Source organism: Oncorhynchus gorbuscha, unplaced genomic scaffold, assembly GCF_021184085.1.
Source record: "Oncorhynchus gorbuscha isolate QuinsamMale2020 ecotype Even-year unplaced genomic scaffold, OgorEven_v1.0 Un_scaffold_3072, whole genome shotgun sequence".
NCBI classification, from domain to species: domain Eukaryota; kingdom Metazoa; phylum Chordata; class Actinopteri; order Salmoniformes; family Salmonidae; genus Oncorhynchus; species Oncorhynchus gorbuscha.
In genome coordinates, this window is record NW_025747420.1 from 2,001 (window position 1) to 24,434 (window position 22,434).

Consider the following 22,434-nt stretch of genomic DNA (forward strand, 5'->3'; position numbering starts at 1 on the left):
TCACTACTGAGTTTCAAACTGCCCCTGGAAGCAACATCAGCACAAGAACTGTTTGTCAGGAGCTTCAAGAAATGGTTTTCCATGGCCGAGCAGCCGCACACAAGCCTGATATCACCATGCGCAATGCCAAGCATCGGCTGGAGTGGTGTAAAGCTCGCCGCCATTGGACTCTGGAGCAATGGAAATGCGTCCTCTTGAGCGATGAATCACGCTTCACGATCTGGCAGTCCGACAGACGAATCTGGGTTTGGCGGATGCCAAAGAGAACCCTACCTGCCCCAATGCATAGTGCCAACTGTAACGTTTGGTGGAGGAGGAATAATGGCCTGGGGCTGTTTTTCATGGTTCTGGCAAGGCTCCTTAGATCCAGTGAAGGGTACTCTCAACCCCATCGAACACCTTTGGGATGAACTGGAACAGACTCCGACACATACTTTAAAGGCTGCATCCCAAATGGGCCCTGGCACAAAGCGCACTATAAAGGGAACAGGGTTCTATTTAGGATGCAAGCTTTAAAGTATGTGTAGGAGTCTGTTAAGAAAGCAGAAGTTTCACTGACACAGTATGTCCTACCTGGTTTCAGTTCCCGTTATTCTGTGGAGGCTATAAATGATGTCGCATAATAACTGTAGAGTCAATAACTGTAGAGTCAATAACTGTAGAGTCAATAACTGTAGAGTCAATAACTGTAGAGTCAATAACTGTAGAGTCAATAACTGTAGAGTCAATAACTGTAGAGTCAATAACTGTAGAGTCAATAACTGTAGAGTCAATAACTGTAGAGTCAATTACTGTAGAGTCAATAACTGTAGAGTCAATAACTGTAGAGTCAATAACTGTAGAGTCAATAACTGTAGAGTCAATAACTGTAGAGTCAATAACTCCAAAAGAAACAAGTCATAGAAAGGAATCTCCCTAATTACGGCAACATGAATGGATGCAATGCCGAGGTCATAGGGCTAGAGTTCTAGGCTGCATATGTTACACACATGTTTCATTTTTATTAAAAATGATGTTTTAGGTATGCAAAATACTCAAACTTGGTTGTGCAGTCAGCCTGGTAAAAAGGCATCCTTTTAGAGGGAGTTCTATTATGACCGTGTACGGGGCATGCGCGTTTCTCCAAGGCCAGTTTCCATAGCAGTGGTCGCACCGCGAGATAAGTTCTCCAACTTATGATGATTGACTGACACACACCGTGCGAGTTCCTTTGATATGGATCTTACTATGGACTTACGTACGTTACATTTTATATAGCCTAGTAGCCTTCCTAATTGTTGCCTGCCCAATTGATTCAGTGCGCTTTTGCGTTTTGGCAAGAGACTGTAGCTGAGACAAAAGTCCGACTGATTGGGTAAAACAAACAATTATGGGAAATCAAGACGGTGAATTCTGCTTCTTAATTTGAGCAAATATTTATTTTTGTCATCACAGTGTGCTTTTCGTTTTTGTACGCCATCCGACAAAAGTAAGTCATTTTCTAATAATTTTGAATACACTTTACAGATGTAAAAGGTCAACTTCAATAGCTTATTTGCTGTATTTTGATATGTGTATAATCAGTGTATGTATTTTATGTTTGCAGCTGTGCACGTTGGTGTTTTGGAAAATGTTTAGTTCTGATTGTGGTGTTTGCGTTGTTGAGTGTGTGACTGACAGATGAACACAAAACGCATCATGGAACATTCGCAGTTAAACGTCCGGTTGGTGGCATTTTGTTATGGCTTCTATATAATAAAGCCATTTGACTCACTATACATTTTCCTGTCTCGATTTATGTTTCAACTATTGTGGGAACTAGGGCTACATTATTTGCCTAGCAAAACAGTGTAGTCGGAGAAACCATCCGATTGGCAGGAGCGCAAATAAGAAGCCTGGGTCCTATTCATTAGTCCACACCGGAGCAAAACGTTTTGCAACTGCAAACGAAAACGAGGGTTTAGTCCAGACTAGTCTTTCCCAGTTTCAGTACATTTTCTTCCGCATGGCGCTTAATGAATACGCCAAAGGGATTCATTACTGAATTTGCTAGGCAACCGAATTTCAACCCCTGTCAATGAACTCAGGAGGCAGACAGGATCATACGCCCATGTCAACGCGCTGGCTCAATGCCCAGGTGATGATGACAAAACGATTAGCTCTACAGCATCATCATTTTTCATCCACTAACATTCTGACAATTGCATTTTGAGAATAAAGAGAATGGTCATTATGATTTTGATAGCTTAGTGGAGAAGGTAAGACGAGGAAGGGACCATTTTAAGTCAGATATAACGATAGAAACATAGTGGCATAGGAGGAGTTTGTCCGCGTAAATGTCATAGAAAAAGTTGAGCATTGATTGGGAAAGGTTCAAATGTTGTGCCTGCCTGACTACTCAAAGCAATATCCTCCTTGTGAAACGAACTTCTGTTTTTAAAAACCCGATAGTCCAAAGAAAAGGAAGTAGATTTGTTTTCATCTTAACCAAAAACCGTCCAGAAGGGTTGGATATTATGACCACAGTTGTGTCCGTCCCAAACGGCACCCTGTTCTTTATATGGGGCACTACATTCGACTAGAGCGCTATGGGTCCTGGTCAGAAGTAGTGTAATATATAGGGAATCGGGTGCCATTTGGGACGTCGGCCCAGAGTGTTTAGATATTATGCTGAACCGCTATGGACACTGTGAGAAAAGCTGTTAATACAGGGTGGTTGTGGGGGATGGTAACGATGCCGTCATGCTCCAACTCAACTCATTTCCCTGGCAAATGTAACCGCAGCCTACCAAGTGTGGCATCGTGCATTCTAAAAGAGACACAAAACATCCCTTTCACTTTTGGTGTGATGATGGAAGGGGGGCAAGTTGTCCTTGGCCGTTTGACACAAAAAATGAAGAACTTTGGATCCTAGTCATCATAGTCTATAACCAGGGTCATAGTCATTATAGTCTATAACCAGGGTCCTAGTCATCATAGTCTATAACCAGAGTCCTAGTCATCATAGTCTATAACCAGGGTTGTAGTCATCATAGTCTATAACCAGCGTCCTAGTCATCATAGTCTATAACCAGGGTCCTAGTCATCATAGTCTATAACCAGGGTCCTAGTCATCATAGTCTATAACCAGGGTCCTAGTCATCATGGTCTATAACCAGGGTCCTAGTCATCATAGTCTATAACCAGGGTCCTAGTCATCATGGTCTATAACCAGGGTCCTAGTCATCATAGTCTATAACCAGGGTCCTAGTCATCATAGTCTATAACCAGGGTCCTAGTCATCATAGTCTATAACCAGGGTTGTAGTCTATAACCAGGGTCCTAGTAGTCTATAACCAGGGTCCTAGTCATCATAGTCTATAACCAGGGTCCTAGTCATTATAGTCTATAACCAGGGTCCTAGTCATCATAGTCTATAACCAGGGTCCTAGTCATCATAGTCTATAACCAGGGTCCTAGTCATCATGGTCTATAACCAGGGTCCTAGTCATCATAGTCTATAACCAGGGTCCTAGTCATCATAGTCTATAACCAGGGTCCTAGTCATTATAGTCTATAACCAGGGTCCTAGTCATTATAGTCTATAACCAGGGTCTGTATAAAACCAGGGTTGTAGCCTATAACCAGGGTTGTAGTCTATAACCAGGTCCTAGTCATCATAGTCTATAACCAGGGTCCTAGTCAGTCTATAACCAGGTCCTAGTCGTCGTAGTCTCCTAGTCGTGATATAACCAGGGTCCAGCGTCCTAGTCAGTCATCATAGTCTATAACCAGGGTCCTAGTCATCATAGTCTATAACCAGGGTCCTAGTCATCATGGTCTATAACCAGGGTCCTAGTCATCATAGTCTATAACCAGGGTCCTAGTCATCATGGTCTATAACCAGGGTCCTAGTCATCATAGTCTATAACCAGGGTCCTAGTCATAACCAGGGTAGTCTATAACCAGGGTCCTAGTCATCATAGTCTATAACCAGGGTCCTAGTCATTATAGTCTATAACCAGGGTCCTAGTCATCATAGTCTATAACCAGGGTCCTAGTCATCATAGTCTATAACCAGGGTCCTAGTCATCATGGTCTATAACCAGGGTCCTAGTCATCATAGTCTATAACCAGGGTCCTAGTCATCATAGTCTATAACCAGGGTCCTAGTCATTATAGTCTATAACCAGGGTCCTAGTCATTATAGTCTATAACCAGGGTTGTAGACTATAACCAGGGATGTAGCCTAAAACCAGGGTTGTAGCCTATAACCAGGGTTGTAGTCTATAACCAGGGTCCTAGTCGTCGTAGTCTATAACCAGGGTCCTAGTCGTTGTAGTCTATAACCAGGGTCCTAGTCGTCGTAGTCTATAACCAGGTCCTAGTCGTCGTAGTCTATAACCAGGGTCCTAGTCGTCGTAGTCTATAACCAGGGTCCTAGTCATCATAGTCTATAATCAGGGTCCTAGTCAGCATAGTCTATAACGAGAGAGGTTTTCCTGGTCAGGTATTGTGTTCAGGAGAAATGCCTGGGCTGCCAAATGGCACACTAGTCTCTATATAGTGCACTACAGACAGAGCACTATGGGTCCTGGTTTAAAGTAGTGCACTGAATGGGGTGGCAGGGTAGCCTAGTGGTTAGAGCGTTGGACTAGTAACCGGAAGGTTGCAAGTTCAAACATAGGACCTTGATCCTATGTGTCGCTGTCTTCTGTGTTCCAGATGAGCTGTTTTGGGCGGGGGGCTGAGGCGGACGGCCCCTGCACGCGGCAGCAGCAGGAATGATCTGGTGACCCCCTCGACGGCATCTCTCTCCAGGGTTAATGGCTGGGCCTGTCCCCCTCACTCCTTCCAGCTGGTGGGATGGACAATATACAGCTACATGGCTGTAGTTGGCTTTGGGATCTATATCCCACTACTACCTTCACCCTGGAGCCACATGGCCTACTCTGTAACCTTTACTCAAGGAGTCAAGGACTCTGGGTCGAAAGCAGAGGTTGAAGAGGTTTCAATATTTCCTGGGGTCAAACACTTTCAAATACTTGAGCTGCACCTTTACTTTGCCTGGTACAAGTAGAACCATTCGGGTCAAACACTTTCAAATACTTGAGCTGCACTCGATTTACTTTGCCTGGTACAAGTAGAACCATTCGATTTAGTTTTCCAGGTACAAGTAGAACCATTCGATTTAGTTTTCCAGGTACAAGTAGAACCATTCGATTTACTTTGCCTGGTACACGTAGAACCATTTTAATTAGTTTTCCAGGTACAAGTAGAACCATTTTAATTAGTTTTTCAAGTACAAGTAGAACCATTCGATTTAGTTTTCCAGGTACAAGTAGAACCATTCGATTTAGTTTTTTTAGTTTTCAGGTACAAGTAGAACCATTTGAATTAGTTTTTGAATTAGTTTTCCAGGTACAAGTAGAACCAATAGAATAGTACCAAAAGTCATTCTCAACTCATATAAGTGTAAATATTTGACCGAGGGGTTCCGGTCAGATGTTTTCTACGAGATGTCTTGCTTGGTTTCAGTTCCTGAACTATTTCTGCTTTAAGTGAAGAGCAAGACCTATAAATTGCACAGAAGGCTTTGGTGTTGCCTTGTGTCCCAAAATGGCACCCTATTCCCTACATAGTACACAACTTTTGACCTAAAGTAGTGCACTATGTAGGGAATAGGGTGCCATTTGGGATGTAAAGCCACTGTCATCACAGCTCTTTTGTCTTGATTTGACTGCAGTATGATGTCAGCTGCACCTCTTGTTTAAAGACGAGCAGGTTGATGGCAGAAACAGAAAGGGTAGATTTATTCAGACTTGGCACTACTACTCCTCCTCACATAGAGAAGCTTTTGTGTACCTCGATGGCTCTCCTAAAGGCCCCGTTTCTTATGTGTGGCTCTTCCACACACAATGGAATCTTCTGTGAGAAGATCATGAATGAGTTGAATGTTATATTATTCACTAGTATACCGTATAGTCACTTGAAGTCGCTGTAAGGTCTGTGAGAATGACATCTGGACTGAGAGTGGACGCTATGTCATCCGTCAATACTGAATCAGATATTCAAGCTGGTTTGGATTCTACTATGGTTCATGCTGTGGCTATTTGATCAATTGTATCAATATTTCCCTTGTTAGTCCCTTGACCTTTCCATATGCAGCTGACTGGCATAGCCTTCATTGTGCACCTGGTCACCCATCTAGCTGCCGTGTCTATAGACCCAGCAGAGGCAGGCGTCCGTGCCAAGAAGAGCTACTCCAACCCACTGCCTGTCTTTGACAAGAAGAAACAACCACATGTTATCCACAACCTGCACTGCTACCTGTGTAAAATCAATGTGTATGTATCTCACACAAGTCTCGTTAAAAGGGCAATCTGGAATTGGTCAAATGTTTTCATTCACTTTTAAAAGTGGCGGCCGGACATTTTGTTCTGGTTTGAATTCAGGATTACCCCTTTATAAGTATATATTTATGACCTGCTGCATTATAACATAAAATTGAGATACAATTGTGTTTTTTTTCTCATTGAAGAAATCAACAAGGTTGATGTGGTTTCTGTGTCTTTCTCCAGGGACCCAAAAGTGAAACACTGTGGTGTGTGCAACAAGTGTATTGAAGACTTTGACCACCACTGTAAATGGCTGAACAACTGTGTGGGGGGACAGAACTACTGGTAAGAGGAAGCATGGGAGGATGGCCCATTTCAGTCAACGTTGACTACTAAGAGTTTGAGGAAATATTGTTTTGAGTATTGTTCTTTTTAAATGTAGTTTATTTCAGCCACTTTGCTTTAGCTTCTGCTTTGCTTGCTCTTTGGGGTCTGGGCCGGGTAACTGGAAAGCACCTTGTGGCTCATATAAAAAGGACAAGGTTAAATCCAATACATTTGATTGAGATCAAAGCCACATTTCTCTATGTTTCTCTCCTCAGGTACTTCTTTGTGACGGTGTTGTCTGCTACACTGGGCGTCCTTGTGCTTCTCATGGTGGTCCTGTTCATCTTCATCCAGCATTATATGGACCCTGCCAGTCTCCTCCACCGCACCACAGTTTACCAGTGAGTTTATCTCCGCACCGCACCACAGTTTACCAGTGAGTTTATCTCCGCACCGCACCACAGTTTACCAGTGAGTTTATCTCCGCACCGCACCACAGTTTACCAGTGAGTTTATCTCCACACCACAGTTTACCAGTGAGTTTATCTCCGCACCGCACCACAGTTTACCAGTGAGTTTATCTCCGCACCGCACCACAGTTTACCAGTGAGTTTATCTCCGCACCGCACCACAGTTTACCAGTGAGTTTATCTCCGCACCGCACCACAGTTTACCAGTGAGTTTATCTATCTTTACCTGCACTCCGCACCGCACCACAGTTTACCAGTGAGTTTATCTCCGCACCGCACCACAGTTTACCAGTGAGTTTATCTCCACCACAGTTTACCAGTGAGTTTATCTCCGCACACCACAGTTTACCAGTGAGTTTATCTCCACCACAACAAAGTTTACCAGTGAGTTCATCTCCACACCACAGTTTACCAGTGAGTTTATCTCACACAGTTTACCAGTGAGTTTATCTCCACACCACAGTTTACCAGTGAGTTTATCTTCAACCACAGTTTACCAGTGAGTTTATCTCCGCACCAGTGAGTTTATCTCCACACAGTTTACCAGTGAGTTTCTCCGCACCAGTTACCAGTGAGTTTATCTCCGCAACGCACCACAGTTTACTGAGTTTATCTCCGCACCGCACCACAGTTTACCAGTGAGTTTATCTCCCCCACCACACCACAGTTTACCAGTGAGTTCTCCTCCACACCAAAGTTTACCAGTGAGTTTATCTCCACACCACAGTTTACACCACAGTTTACCAGTGAGTTCTTTACCAGTGAGTTTATCTCCACACCACAGTTTACCAGTGAGTCTCTCCTTTACCAGTCTGTAGTTTGAGTATCCACAGTTTACCAGTGAGTTCATCTCTGGTTTACCTGTTTATCTCCGTTTACCACTGGTCACAGTTTACCAGGTGATGTTTAGGTCTGGCTGGTCTTCCTGTCTGTAGGTGTGATGAGTAACGGGACAGGTGTGATGAGTAACGGGACGTTGTGTCTGTAGGTGTGATGAGTAACGGACGTCTTCCTCTGTAGGTGTGATGTGGTCTTCCTGTCTGTGGTGATGAGTAACGGGACGTGGCTGGTCTTCCTGTCTGTAGGTGTGAGTGAGTTTAACCTGTCTGTAGGTGTGACAGTTTACTGGTCTTCCTGTCTGTAGGTGTGATGAGTAACACAGTCTTCCTGTCTGTAGGTGTGATGAGTAACCCTGTCTGTAGGTGTGATGAGTAACGGGACGTTGCTGGTCTTCCTGTCTGTAGGTGTGATGAGTAACGGGACAGCTGGTCTTCCTGTCTGTAGGTGTGATGAGTAACGGGACATTTACTGGTCTTCCTGTCTGTAGGTGTGATGAGTAACGGGACGTCATCTTCCTGTCTGTAGGTGTGATGAGTTGTGATGAGTAACGGGACTCCACACGTGGCTGGTCTTCCTGTCTGTAGGTGTGATGAGTAACAGGACGTGGCTGGTCTTCCTGTCTGTAGGTGTGATGAGTAACGGACGTTGCTGGTCTTCCTGTCTGTAGGTGTGATGAGTAACGGGACGTTGCTGGTCTTCCTGTCTGTAGGTGTGATGAGTAACGGGACGTGGCTTCCAGTGGTCTTCCTGTCTGTAGGTGTGATGAGTAACGGGACGTGGCTGGTCTTCCTGTCTGTAGGTGTGATGAGTAACGGGACGTGGCTGGTCTTCCTGTCTGTAGGTGTGATGAGTAACGGGACGTGGCTGGTCTTCCTGTCTGTAGGTGTGATGAGTAACGGGACGTGGCTGGTCTTCCTGTCTGTAGGTGTGATGAGTAACGGGACGTGGCTGGCTGGTCTTCCTGTCTGTAGGTGTGATGAGTAACGGGACGTGGCTGGTCTTCCTGTCTGTAGGTGTGATGAGTAACGGGACGTTGCTGGTCTTCCTGTCTGTAGGTGTGATGAGTAACGGGAGTAGGTGTGATGAGTAACAGGTGGCTGGTCTTCCTGTCTGTAGGTGTGATGAGTAACGGGACGTTGCTGGTCTTCCTGTCTGTAGGTGTGATGAGTAACTGGTCTTCCTGTCTGGTCTTCCTGTCTGTAGGTGTGATGAGTAACAGGACGTGGCTGGTCTTCCTGTCTGTAGGTGTGATGAGTAACGGGACGTGGCTGGTCTTCCTGTCTGTAGGTGTGATGAGTAACGGGACGTTGCTGGTCTTCCTGTCTGTAGGTGTGATGAGTAACAGGACGGACGTGGCTGGTCTTCCTGTCTGTAGGTGTGATGAGTAACGGGACGTGGCTGGTCTTCCTGTCTGTAGGTGTGATGAGTAACGGACGTGGCTGGTCTTCCTGTCTGTAGGTGTGATGAGTAACGGGACGTCTGGTCTTCCTGTCTGTAGGTGTGATGAGTAACGGGACGTGGCTGGTCTTCCTGTCTGTAGGTGTGATGAGTAACGGGACGTGGCTGGTCTTCCTGTCTGTAGGTGTGATGAGTAACGGGACGTGGCTGGTCTTCCTGTCTGTAGGTGTGATGAGTAACGGGACGTGGCTGGTCTTCCTGTCTGTAGGTGTGATGAGTAACAGGACGTGGCTGGTCTTCCTGTGGTCTTCCTGTCTGTAGGTGTGATGAGTAACAGGACGTGGCTGGTCTTCCTGTCTGTAGGTGTGATGAGTAACGGGACGTTGCTGGTCTTCCTGTCTGTAGGTGTGATGAGTAACGGGACGTGGCTGGTCTTCCTGTCTGTAGGTGTGATGAGTAACAGGACGTGGCTGGTCTTCCTGTCTGTAGGTGTGATGAGTAACAGGACGTGGCTGGTCTTCCTGTCTGTAGGTGTGATGAGTAACAGGACGTGGCTGGTCTTCCTGCCCCTGGTACCCATGGAAACAGGGTCAGAGAGTCTCCTGGTTGTCGCCTTCCTCACGGTCATGTTGGCTGCTGGCTCTCTACTGCTGCTGGTTCACCTACTGGGCTTCCACATCTATCTCTGTGAGTTACAAACTGGTCCAAGGGCTGTATGTATCAAGTGTCTCAGAGTAAAAGTGCTGATCCAGGATCAGGTTCCCCCCTGTCCATATAAGCGTTTTCATTATGATCATTGATCAGCAGTTCTGTTCTGAGACTTTGTGAATACGGGCCCAGACCTGGTTAAAATATTGCACATATGTGAAAATACTTTTGAATACCTTCCATATACTAGATGTTATATTGATTTAGTACAATGGAACCAATGGAATAGTGTATCTGTGTGTGAGTTGGCATGACAACACTTAATGTTTCTCTCTGAGGATGTTTCTCTTGCAGTGTTCTAACAATACACAAGGTCATCACAACCAGACGCTACAAACTGCATGTCTTCCTTCCTTCATTCCTGTCTTCTCTTCCTCTGGTCTCTGCAGTGTTAAACAACATGAGCACGTATGACTACATTATAACAAGACGTCGGAAACAGGCCAGCCAGCAGGACATAGAGATGGGCTTTCCCCAGTCATCTGACAGCAACGCAGGACAGGTCAGATCCTACTCCTATCTGGCCGTGGTGATTAACCAACCAGGATTTCTGGAAAAACTTGGCATTTTGGGAAAGTTACTGGAATTTTGCAACTCTAATTCCAATAGTTGCATGCAAACTGTTTTGTTCAATCCCACAGCCATGAGTTTGGTACAAGTGAGACTACACAATCATGTGTTCTCAGGATCGATATGTTGATTTGATTTTTTTATAGAATCATCCGCAAATGGAGCCCTCCATCGATTGTGATGCGTTGTTGTCAGACAGTGTCAGGTAGGTAATCCCACGAGGAAATCATGACACCGATGCATTTGGTTATCATGTACAGTGTTGCAAGACACAGGTGCTGGAAGTTCTGCTATGCAGCTGTGGAATCGTAATCTTCCAAAGTGTCAAAGTTATCTCAAAGATAGACTTGTAGAATCACACATTATTGTAGATATCTCAACAATAGACTTGTAGAATCACACGTTATTGTAGATGTCTCAAAGATAGACTTGTAGAATCACACATTATTGTAGTTATCTCAACAATAGACTTGTAGAATCACACGTTATTGTAGATATCTCAAAGATAGACTTGTAGAATCACACATTATTGTAGATATCTCAAAGATAGACTTGTAGAATCACACATTATTGTAGTTATCTCAACAATAGACTTGTAGAATCACACATTATTGTAGATATCTCAAAGATAGACTTGTAGAATCACACATTATTGTAGATATCTCAAAGATAGACTTGTAGAATCACACATTATTGTAGATATCTCAAAGATAGACTTGTAGAATCACACATTATTGTAGATATCTCAAAGATAGACTTGTAGAATCACACATTATTGTAGATATCTCAACAATAGACTTGTAGAATCACACATTATTGTAGTTATCTCAACAATAGACTTGTAGAATCACACATTATTGTAGATATCTCAAAGATAGACTTGTAAAATCACACGTTATTGTAGATATCTCAAAGATAGACTTGTAGAATCACACATTATTGTAGATATCTCAAAGATAGACTTGTAAAATCACACATTATTGTAGATATCTCAAAGATAGACTTGTAGAATCACACATTATTGTAGATATCTCAAAGATAGACTTGTAGAATCACACATTATTGTAGTTATCTCAACAATAGACTTGTAGAATCACACGTTATTGTAGATATCTCAAAGATAGACTTGTAGAATCACACATTATTGTAGATATCTCAAAGATAGACTTGTAGAATCACACATTATTGTAGATATCTCAAAGATAGACTTGTAGAATCACACATTATTGTAGATATCTCAAAGATAGACTTGTAAAATCACACGTTATTGTAGATATCTCAAAGATAGACTTGTAGAATCACACATTATTGTAGATATCTCAAAGATAGACTTGTAAAATCACACATTATTGTAGATATCTCAAAGATAGACTTGTAAAATCACACATTCTGCATGGCACCTCCTTGTTTTTTCCTGTGGTAGCTGCAAGAATCAGGAAACGGGAACTATTGCAAGTCGACCTTCTGGATCTTTCTGTTCTGAGGTCAGTTACCCTAACCAAATTAAAGGTGATCACTAAACTACTTTTGTCATCGTATTCTAAAGTAATATTTGGGGTATTGTCTGTATGAAGGTGTTTTGTTTCTGTTTTTTTGTTTTTGTTTGAACTATCAGTTAGGACCATTTTGCACGAAAATATTTGAATAAAATAAGTCTATGTTCTTGTTCTAGTTGGACAACTTTACTAAATCATCAGAAAAGGAAAATGGCTTTTACTATGGCACAGAGCTACCCACCCAGATTATACCAGGTGAGTAACCCAGATTATACCAGGTGAGTTTACCCACCCAGATTATACCAGGTGAGTAAACCCACCCAGATTATACCAGGTGAGTAAACCCACCCAGATTATACCAGGTGAGTATACCCGCCCAGATTATACCCGGTGAGTTTACCCGCCCAGATTATACCAGGTGAGTATACCCGCCCAGATTATACCCGGTGAGTATACCCGCCCAGATTATACCCGGTGAGTATACCCGCCCAGATTATACCCAGTGAGTTTACCCGCCCAGATTATGCCAGGTGAGTATACCCGCCCAGATTTTGCCAGGGGAGTATACCCGCCCAGATTATACCCGGTGAGTATACCCGCCCAGATTATACCCAGTGAGTTTACCCGCCCAGATTATGCCAGGTGAGTATACCCGCCCAGATTTTGCCAGGGGAGTTTACCCGCCCAGAATATACCGGGGGAGTATACCCACACAGATTATACCCGGGGAGTTTACCCACACAGATTATACCGGGGGAGTTTGAGCAGACATTTTCAATTCACCATGAACTTTTTTAAACACCTACGCTGAATTTAAGTCTCCGGGTCTTTCCTATTTAGCAAGAGCTGTGTCCCAAATGACACTCTGTTCCCTATTTAGTTCACTACCTTTGACCAGCCCCCAGTGAATATGGGTCCTGGTCAAAAGTAGTGCACTGCATAGGGAATATGGTGCAATTTGGGACACAGCCCTAGGTGATTATCAGTGTAACTAATTCCAATCTGCTGGTTTTCCTCACTGACATGTTTTAAATGTTCTGTCTGGAAGGTGAAGTGGTGATGGATGACCCCTTGGGCTGGAGGTTCGTTGGAGGTGGAGAGGGCCCCAGAGCAGGCCAGTGAGAGGGGGGTCCCCTGCACTGACAGAGCTCATCAGTAGCTGGTCTCTGATGCCATACAGGTGGCCACACACAGTACCTGAGGAACTAAAGGCATTGACACGATATAGTGAACGTCGGCCGTGTGCAGTACAGTAGATCACCTACTGGATGTTGACTAACTGTGGTCGATACAACATGTCAAATCTTTGGGAAATGAACAAAAAATGACTGTTGATGTTGTCTGGTCAGAAGCCATGGAATCGTCCACCGGCAGCAGTATTGACCCAGCACAGCACTGGGGAACAAATAGAATGTTCATGCTGGATTGAAGCCACCGTGATGCGTCCAACGGACCTCCTGCTGTTGCCTATGACGATCACCACTTGAAACTGGAAATGGACATTTATAATTGACTATTTTAATAGGATATTTACACTGAGTGATGGGAAGGACATTTATTTTGCAGCAATTTTATGTATTTTATCTGGGGATTTAAATAATTGTTTTACCTATGTTTTATTTGTTAATTCAGCCATATCAGATCATAATGTTCTTGCCTGAATTTAAAAATAAAATGTGTAAACATACTGTACAAACTCTTGAATGAAATGTTCCATTCCCAAGTTAACCACACAGTGGCGCTACTGAGACTCCTTGAACTACAATTGAACAACAATACATCTCGTTAATTTATACCCTATGTATATCCAGGCAAGGAAGTGACAGAGCATTTGTCATTCCTAAGAAACATTTCCTGGAGCTGTAAATTAGTGTCTTGGATAATCCACGAGTGCTGTACAGTGGTGGCTGGTAGCACTTTAAATGGGGAGGACACGGATCATAGTAACGGCTGAAACGGAATGAATGCATTTTGTTTGATCCCATTCTGTTCACTCCATTCCAGACATTTATTATGAGGCGTCCTCCTCTCACCAGCCTCCTCTGGTGCTGTTTCACCACCAGCCTGCCTGGCCCCAGTGGACACTGCGTTATATCATCTCCAGTTCTACATGTTAAATCATTACCACTAGTTGTATAACCCTTTAAAGAGGTCTATGCCGTGAGTGGACAAGATCAGAGAATGAACCACAGAGGTTAGATGGAGGCAGAGTGATACAATTACAGCGATGTTGAGACTTTGATTTTCAAGTCCCATGTGTATTCCAAGCAGAACTGTTGACGTTGAAGGAAGTAGAGGGTTCTGTCCTACTCGCTATCTTTTAGGGAATATCTTATTTCCCTAGAGAGAACGTGCATCCCAATTGACACCCTATAAGCCCTGGTTAACAGAAGTGCACTAAAGGAATAGGGTGCCATTTGGGATGCAAATTGCCTCCACTGTATCTTTGAGGAGAATCTTCTTTCCCCAGAGAGAGAATCCCACAGGCCATGTGTTGACCAGCCCACACAAGACATCCTGGACCCGGACTAGAGCCAGGGTGTATTTCCTGGAGAAAACATGTGTTTATTTTATCATCTTTTTATATACATGTCATAACCTTTGACCTTAGTGATGTGCTACTGCTTTCTCACTCTGCCTGTACTGTCTCTTTATTGTGGAATACATTTCACTCAGAATGTATATTCTGAAGTATTACATTATAGGATGGGAGTACAATTGATTGAATAGCAGCAGCTAATACAGGTGAAAGTACAATCACCTCACTGGCTGATCTAACATTTGATAGATGGTTTAGAAGCCGCCCGAATACGCCATACTGCAAAAGAGCATGACAGAACAGAGATTCCCACGGAACGGAAGGAATTCACTTATCCTATTATGGATCAAACAAAACAACGTCCTGCATCACCTTCATGAGAATAGATTGATGTTTAGACGAGTGGTAGGAGTGGCTGCAGCCAATCAGTGGCCTGGATTTCTCCCCTCATTTATTTCTGAGAGGCGAACAGCAGACAGGCATTTGAGATTCTATATAGCGGGAGAATATAGTGTTGGCAACGCTCTTTCAACCGCCAACATTCCTCGACATGCAGTTATGATTTTGTGGAATTGACAACAAAGAACAGTGGATTGGAGAAGGATTGAGATATCAGGTAAATGTGTTATTTTACAGATGTGGTCAAATACTTTTGGCAAAAGAACAGCTATTGATGTTGACAGTTTATTTGTGTGTTCGTTTATTTTGACACTGACTCAGTCGGGTTCAATGCCTTTTTATAAATATGCAACTTTATAGCTACAAATGTAAATGTATTTCAATATTTCATTGCACTAAATGATGTTGTGCATTATATGCAGGAAGTCGCTTGATTGTCAAATATGCTTTCGTTTTTCCCTCATTTGAAAGCACTGGTCTTTTACGCCGTTTGGTTCTGGAATTATGCCTTGCATAATGGTGTATCGTTTACTGAATTGTAGACGCTGTCAATGGTGTATACGCATATTCAATGTATTGCGAGGTATTGCGTTATGCACTGGCAAGTGGCAATAGAAGAGCGGCGACTGCAGTCTGTGCATGGTCACAATAACAATGGTCGCGTGCCACTGTAGACTATTCCAGAGACCACTACTGGTGCATGCATTTCTGCACATTTGCAAGTTTATGTAACCAGTCTCGCGCATGAAACACGCTCATACTGCATTACACAACTTCCGTACTGTCAACTTAAACAAAACCATAGTATAGTCTATGTCGTTTGTTCTCCCGACGTTGTACATGTGTTGTTGTTACCTTCTCCCTACTACGTCCTCTATCAAGAGGTCAAGGTCCGTGATGACATAGGAGATCCTCTTGAAACTGTAGGACAGACCGTTTGTATCGAACCCTGCGCTGCCTTCTAATGCATGATTATTACATCATGTCGCCTGGACAGCCTAGAAGGGTCATAGTTGAAGGAAGCCTTTTTGGAATGATAATATTATCATACATACAAACTACCGTAAGGATGAATGACGCCCATTTACCCCGTTCTCTTCCTTATTCTGTTTCTGTCCTCTTTAGGCGTACGTCGATTTTATTGCGTCAAAGATTCTACCTATATCTTGTAACATGATGATGATATGGTAGTGTGGCTGATGGTAATGGTAATGTGGCTGATGGTCATGTATGTTAATGGAAATGACAGATGCTTGGCAGGCAGCACTACACGCGTTGGGCTTACATACAGTATCTAGTGGTTCACAGTCAAGAGAGTTAAATGAGAGCATTTGCCAATCAGTCTTTGCTTTTGTCGGACTCCAGCATTATATACATTACATTATAAAGCACTACTGTAATTAAAACGTTGACCTAATTGCAAACGTGGGTCAGATTCTACAAATAAATGGCCCAGTATTTTGTTCATAGCACTTCTGATTTACATGTTAGCCTTGTTTATCGCCATATGTTGTATTAGGTACGCACGAGGAGAGAATGCAGTCATCCACTGACTATGCCCCAGATATCTCTCTTGGCTCTAGGTTGCAGTGCACTCTGGTCCCGAGAGCCTCTGGGTCCAGTCATAAACGATTACCCTCACGATGTAAATGAGTCTGTTTTGTTGTTCCGTTCATATTCAGGACAGTGTGGTGTTATGAAAGGTTATGTTTTTGGTAAAAAGTCAGCTTATGAAAGTGTGTTGTCTGCATGATCAGTGAAAAAAGCCAAAGAGATGGTCCTAGTAGTCAAAGCTTTAAGCCGCCTCCTCATGAGCACATGTACGATGTACCGCTGTCAACATGGGTTTGAATCCAGACGACTGCTCTTTAAGCCGGCTCCTCATGAGCACATGTACGATGTACCGCTGTCAACATGGGTTTGAATCCGGACGACTGCTCTTTAAGCCGCCTCCTCATGAGCACATGTACGATGTACCGCTGTCAACATGGGTTTGAATCCGGACGACTGCTCTTTAAACCGGCTCTCTCCTACCTTTCACCACCACATGAAAAAACTCCCCACTCTTTTTCCCCACTCTTTTTCCCCCCACTCTTTTTCCCCCATAAAAAGCCAGATATATTCAGCTCTTGTAGTCCTCTTAAATCATTCAGGTAATTGTTGGTGTCACTGATGATTAGTAATTAGAGGACGCTGTCCGTTTCTAATCAGCCCGAATGAAAACATGTGGTTCCAGTTTCCACAGTTGACTGGTGTTTACAGTAGAATGGCAAAGGGAACCCACTTTGTTCTGCATTCCTGTTGAAGTTCAACACCTTCCACTCAGTGCTGTCGGATGAACAGGGCCGCACATCCCTAATGGCACCCTATTCCCTATATAGTGCACTACTCTTGACCAGAGCCCATGTCGTGTACTGCATAGGGAATAAGGTAGCATTTGAGCCACAGCCCAGACCTCTCTCCATGACAGACAGGACCACTGCTGCTCTCATTGGGATCATTCAGCCAATGGGGTTGAATAAGGATCCTCTCTTTCATTACTCTGCCTTGTACCTTAATATGTCTGGTTGTTATGACCACAATAAGAACTGAGCAGAGATATAGTGTAACATATTGTTTCTGAAGCACAATACATTGTGTCTGACACCAGAGGGGGGATGGAGGGAGAAGGAGGGATGGAGATGTAACAGTATAACTTTACACCGTCCCCTCGCCCATACCTGGGCGCGAACCAGGGACCCTCTGGACACAACAACTGACACCCACGAAGCATCGTTACCCATCGCTCCACAAAAGCCACGGCCCTTGCAGAGCAAGGGGGAACTACTACTTCAAGGTCTCAGAGCAAGTGACGTCACCGATTGAAACACTATTTAGCGCGCACCACCGCTAACAAAGCTAGCCGTTACACATCCGTTACAGAGACACACAAACTCTAGTGATGGGGGAAGAAATCGATAGTTACACTTCACAATATTATTCTTAGATGATATTATATCGATATTTGACTCCAAGTATCGATTTGTAAAAAATATTTACTTTTGTTTATTAATGTAGGTGGTGTTAGCTAGCGCTAGTCGGCTGTACCTGAGCCAAAACTCCAGTATTTTTACACTTATAGCTTGTTCTCCATCTTCTTCTGAAATAGTGAACATGTTTTCAGCACTTTAATGTCCCTAACTGATCAGAACTACTTTTCTCACAGCTCTCTTGTCTCTCTGCAGCAGACATGCTGCAGAGCTCAGTTGGTAGAGCATGGCGCTTGTAATGCCAGGGTAGTGGGTTCGATCCCCGGGACCACCCATACGTAGAATGTATGCACACATGACTGTAAGTCGCTTTGGATAAAAGCGTCTGCTAAATGGCATATATTACATGCAGTGAGGGGAAAAAGTATTTGATCCCCTGCTGATTTTGTACGTTTGCCCACTGACAAAGAAATGATCTGTCTATAATTTTAATGGAAGGTTTATTTGAACAGTGAGAGGCAGAATAACAACAGCAAAAATCCAGAAAAACGCATGTTATAAATGTTATAAATTGATTTGCATTTTAAGGAGGGAAATAAGTATTTGACCCCCTCTCAATCAGAAAGATTTCTGGCTCCCAGGTGTCTTTTATACAAGTAACAAACTGAGATTAGGAGCACACTCTTAAAGGGAGGGCTCCTAATCTCTGTTTGTTACCTGTATGACAGACACCTGTCCACAGAAGCAATCAATCAATCAGATTCCAAACTCTCCACCATGGCCAAGACCAAAGAGCTCTCCAAGGATGTCAGGGACAAGATTGTAGACCTACACAAGGCTGGAATGGGCTACAAGACCGTCGCCAAGCAGCTTGGTGGGAAGGTGAAAACAGTTGGTGGGATTATTCGCAAATTGAAGATACACAAAAGAACTGTCAATCTCCCCCGGCCTTGGGCTCCATGCAAGATCTCACCTCGTGGAGTTGCAATGATCATGAGAACGGTGAGGAATCAGCCCAGAACTACACGGGAGGATCTTGTCAATGATCTCAAGGCAACTGGGACCATAGTCACCAAGAAAACAATTGGTAACACTATGCCGTGAAGGACTGAAATCCTGCAGCGCCCGCAAGGTCCCCCTGCTCAAGAAAGCACATATACATGCCCGTCTGAAGTCTGCCAATGAACATCTGAATGATTCAGAGGACAACTGGGTGAAAGTGTTGTGGTCTGATGAGACTAAAATGGAGCTCTTTGGCATCAACTCAATTCGCCGCAAGAGACACAGAACCAACAACAGTGAGTGACTTCAGACCCATGGGGCAGTTGGATGATGGTGTAATGCACTCTGGGATAGCTGGATGGATGGAGGGGTGCGGGTTTATGTGCCTAAATATTTTGATGTGTGACCTGGATTTTTAATTTAGGAAAATGAAGGATTCTAGTTTTATTACATCATATTTGTGTGAGCATACATTTAGGTTTCACACATGCTCCTTGTAAAAAAGGTCACCGTAGAGCCCTGGGCAAGACTGGGTGACTACAAAATGACTACCTGGATGTGGCAGAGAGGTTTGGTAGAGCTGTATACACAGGGAAGAGTTGTTGTCTGACTGGTGGACTCGGTTCAGTGGTTAGTGGTACAATGGCGGCCTGGGACTCTGAGTGCTGGTGCTCTACTGAAGACTGACAGACTCAGGATAGTGTGTTTTTAGCCTTCGGTCAATGTAGCCTGGGCCCAGATCGCTATTGCTTTATGTATGGGATTGGCAGTGCTAGTTAGAGCTGGGACCAGGCTACCCCATAATGATCTGGGACCAGGCTACCCCATAATGATCTGGGACCAGGCTACCGCATAATGATCTGGGACCAGGCTACCCCATAATGATCTGGGACCAGGCTACCACCTAATGATCTGGGACCAGACTACCCCATAATGATCTGGGACCAGGCTACCCCATAATGATCTGGGACCAGGCTACCCCATAATGATCTGGGACCAGGCTACCACATAATAATCTGGGACCAGGCTACCCCATAATGATCTGGGACCAGAACTGGGTAGACTAGGGGTCATGATGGTATAGAACTGGGTAGACTAGGGGTCATGGTGGTATAGAACTGGGTAGACTAGGGGTCATGGTGGTATAGAACTGGGTAGACTAGGGGTCATGGTGGTATAGAACTGGGTAGACTAGGGGTCATGATGGTATAGAACTGGGTAGACTAGGGGTCATGGTGGTATAGAACTGGGTAGACTAGGGGTCATGATGGTATAGAACTGGGTAGACTAGGGGTCATGGTGGTATAGAACTGGGTAGACTAGGGGTCATGGTGGTATAGAACTGGGTAGACTAGGGGTCATGGTGGTATTGAACTGGGTAGACTAGGGGTCATGGTGGTATAGAATTGGGTAGACTAGGGGTTATGGTGGTATAGACCTGGGTAGACTAGGGGTCATGATGGTATAGAACTGGGTAGACTAGGGGTCATGATGGTATAGAACTGGGTAGACTAGGGGTCATGATGGTATAGAACTGGGTAGACTAGGGGTCATGATGGTATAGAACTGGGTAGCCTAGGGGTCATAGTGGTATAGAACTGGGTAGACTAGGGGTCATGATGGTATAGAACTGGGTAGACTAGGGGTCATAGTGGTATAGAACTGGGTAGACTAGGGGTCATAGTGGTATAGAACTCGGTAGACTAGGGTTCATGATGGTATAGAACTGGGTAGACTAGGGGTCATAGTGGTATAGAACAGGGTAGACAAGGGGTCATGGTGGCATTGTACCACACATTCTGTTCTGATTGGCTGACAAGGCCACATTCAAGAGCAGTTGGCTGGCTGCAACTGATCTAGATGTAGAGCAGATGGGTTCACCACGGCATGCCCAGTCAAGGAGTGACACACAAACACACACACACAGGCACTCATACGAATGCTTGAATAAACGAACACAAGGGTGCCTGCTCACAAGCAAACACTCACTCACTCACTCACTCACTCACTCACTCACTCACTCACTCACTCACTCACTCACTCACTCACTCACTCACTCACTCACTCACTCACTCACTCACTCACTCACACACACACACACACACACACACACACACACACACACACACACACACACACACACACACACACACACACACACACACACACACACACACACACACACACACACACCTCAAGTTGTTAAGTGTGTGGTATTCTCATCATTTTTACGATTGTCTGTCTGCTTATTCTCTTGTGCTGACTATTCCCCCTCTCTTAAGAACAGATAGAATGTTCTTACCATGGCGTGTTGTGTTGCTATTAATACCAGAGTTCAAAATGGGCCAATTTCTATAGTAAAGCAGTCATCTGTAAGCAGCAATGCATGGCCAGAAGGAGAGTATCTGTGAGCAGCAATGCATGGCCAGAAGGAGAGTATCTGTAAGCAGGCCGTCATCCAGTCACAGGTTTATCTCTTGAGATCTGGACTTAACCAAATGGCTTTTGTCCTTTGTAGTGGGACAGGAAACAGGCCTAAGACTGTAGTATGGTCTTCTATCTGGCCAATGTGTCAGCACGGACTATACTCCACACTGTTGGGGGTTACTATGCCCAGTGCCTGGTTAATGCCATGGTAATTAACCTTTCATATGCAGTAATGAAATCCTCTATTAGATCCAAGCCACACCAACTGTCATTTCTGACAGTTATAATTGATGTCATTTATTCATCACTGTAATCCAATCATCATCAATCACATGATCATCCAATCATAACATGTTTACTAAAATGTAAGGTAATAATTTATTCTGTATTCATGGTCTAAATGAGACCTAAAGCTGCAATATGTTCCTTTTTGGGTGACCTGACCAAATTCACATAGAAATGTGTGCTATAGATCTGTCATGCTTATTGAAAGCAAGTCTAAGAAGCGGTAGATTTGTTCTATGTGAGCTTCACCTTCTTAACTTCTAGTTTTTGCGTCTTTTACTTTAGGTTTTGTACACCAGTTTCAAACAGCTGAAAATACAATATTTTTGGATTATTGAAAATACATTTCACAGCGGTTTAGATGTTACAATGATTCTCTACACCTACTTGTTTTGCCACATAAACTGAAATTAGATGAGCTATTAGAATTTTAGCAACCAGGAAATGGCAGAGCGGTTTCTGCATATTGCACCTTCAATAGACACAATGCTTGGAAAAACTACCCATGTAAAAGTACTAAAATACTTTCTCTGCTTATATTTTCCACACCATCCAGTCTTAATGGTTAACATGAGGGTTTTGTAGACTGAATTAACTCTTGGGGTGTTTCCCTAATGGCACACTATTCCCTACATCAGGGGTGTCAAAGTCAAATGGACGGAGGGCCAAATAAAAAATGTAGCTACAAGCCGAGGGCCGGACTGTTCG

The 22,434-nt window shown here is 43.9% G+C and overlaps 1 protein-coding gene and 1 pseudogene across 1 annotated transcript in view; both read left to right on the forward strand.

Moving 5' to 3' along the window:
- Positions 1–249: 249 nt before the first annotated feature.
- On the forward strand, positions 250–13,797 carry LOC124027292 (annotated as a pseudogene).
- Positions 13,798–15,088: 1,291 nt separating this feature from the next.
- Positions 15,089–22,434, forward strand: part of LOC124027293 (tubulin polymerization-promoting protein-like) — a 29,533-nt gene continuing 22,187 nt past the window's right edge. The window contains exon 1 of the mRNA XM_046339750.1: positions 15,089–15,260. The gene's annotated coding sequence lies outside the window, so the exon portion shown is untranslated. The remainder of the gene's footprint in view (positions 15,261–22,434) is intronic.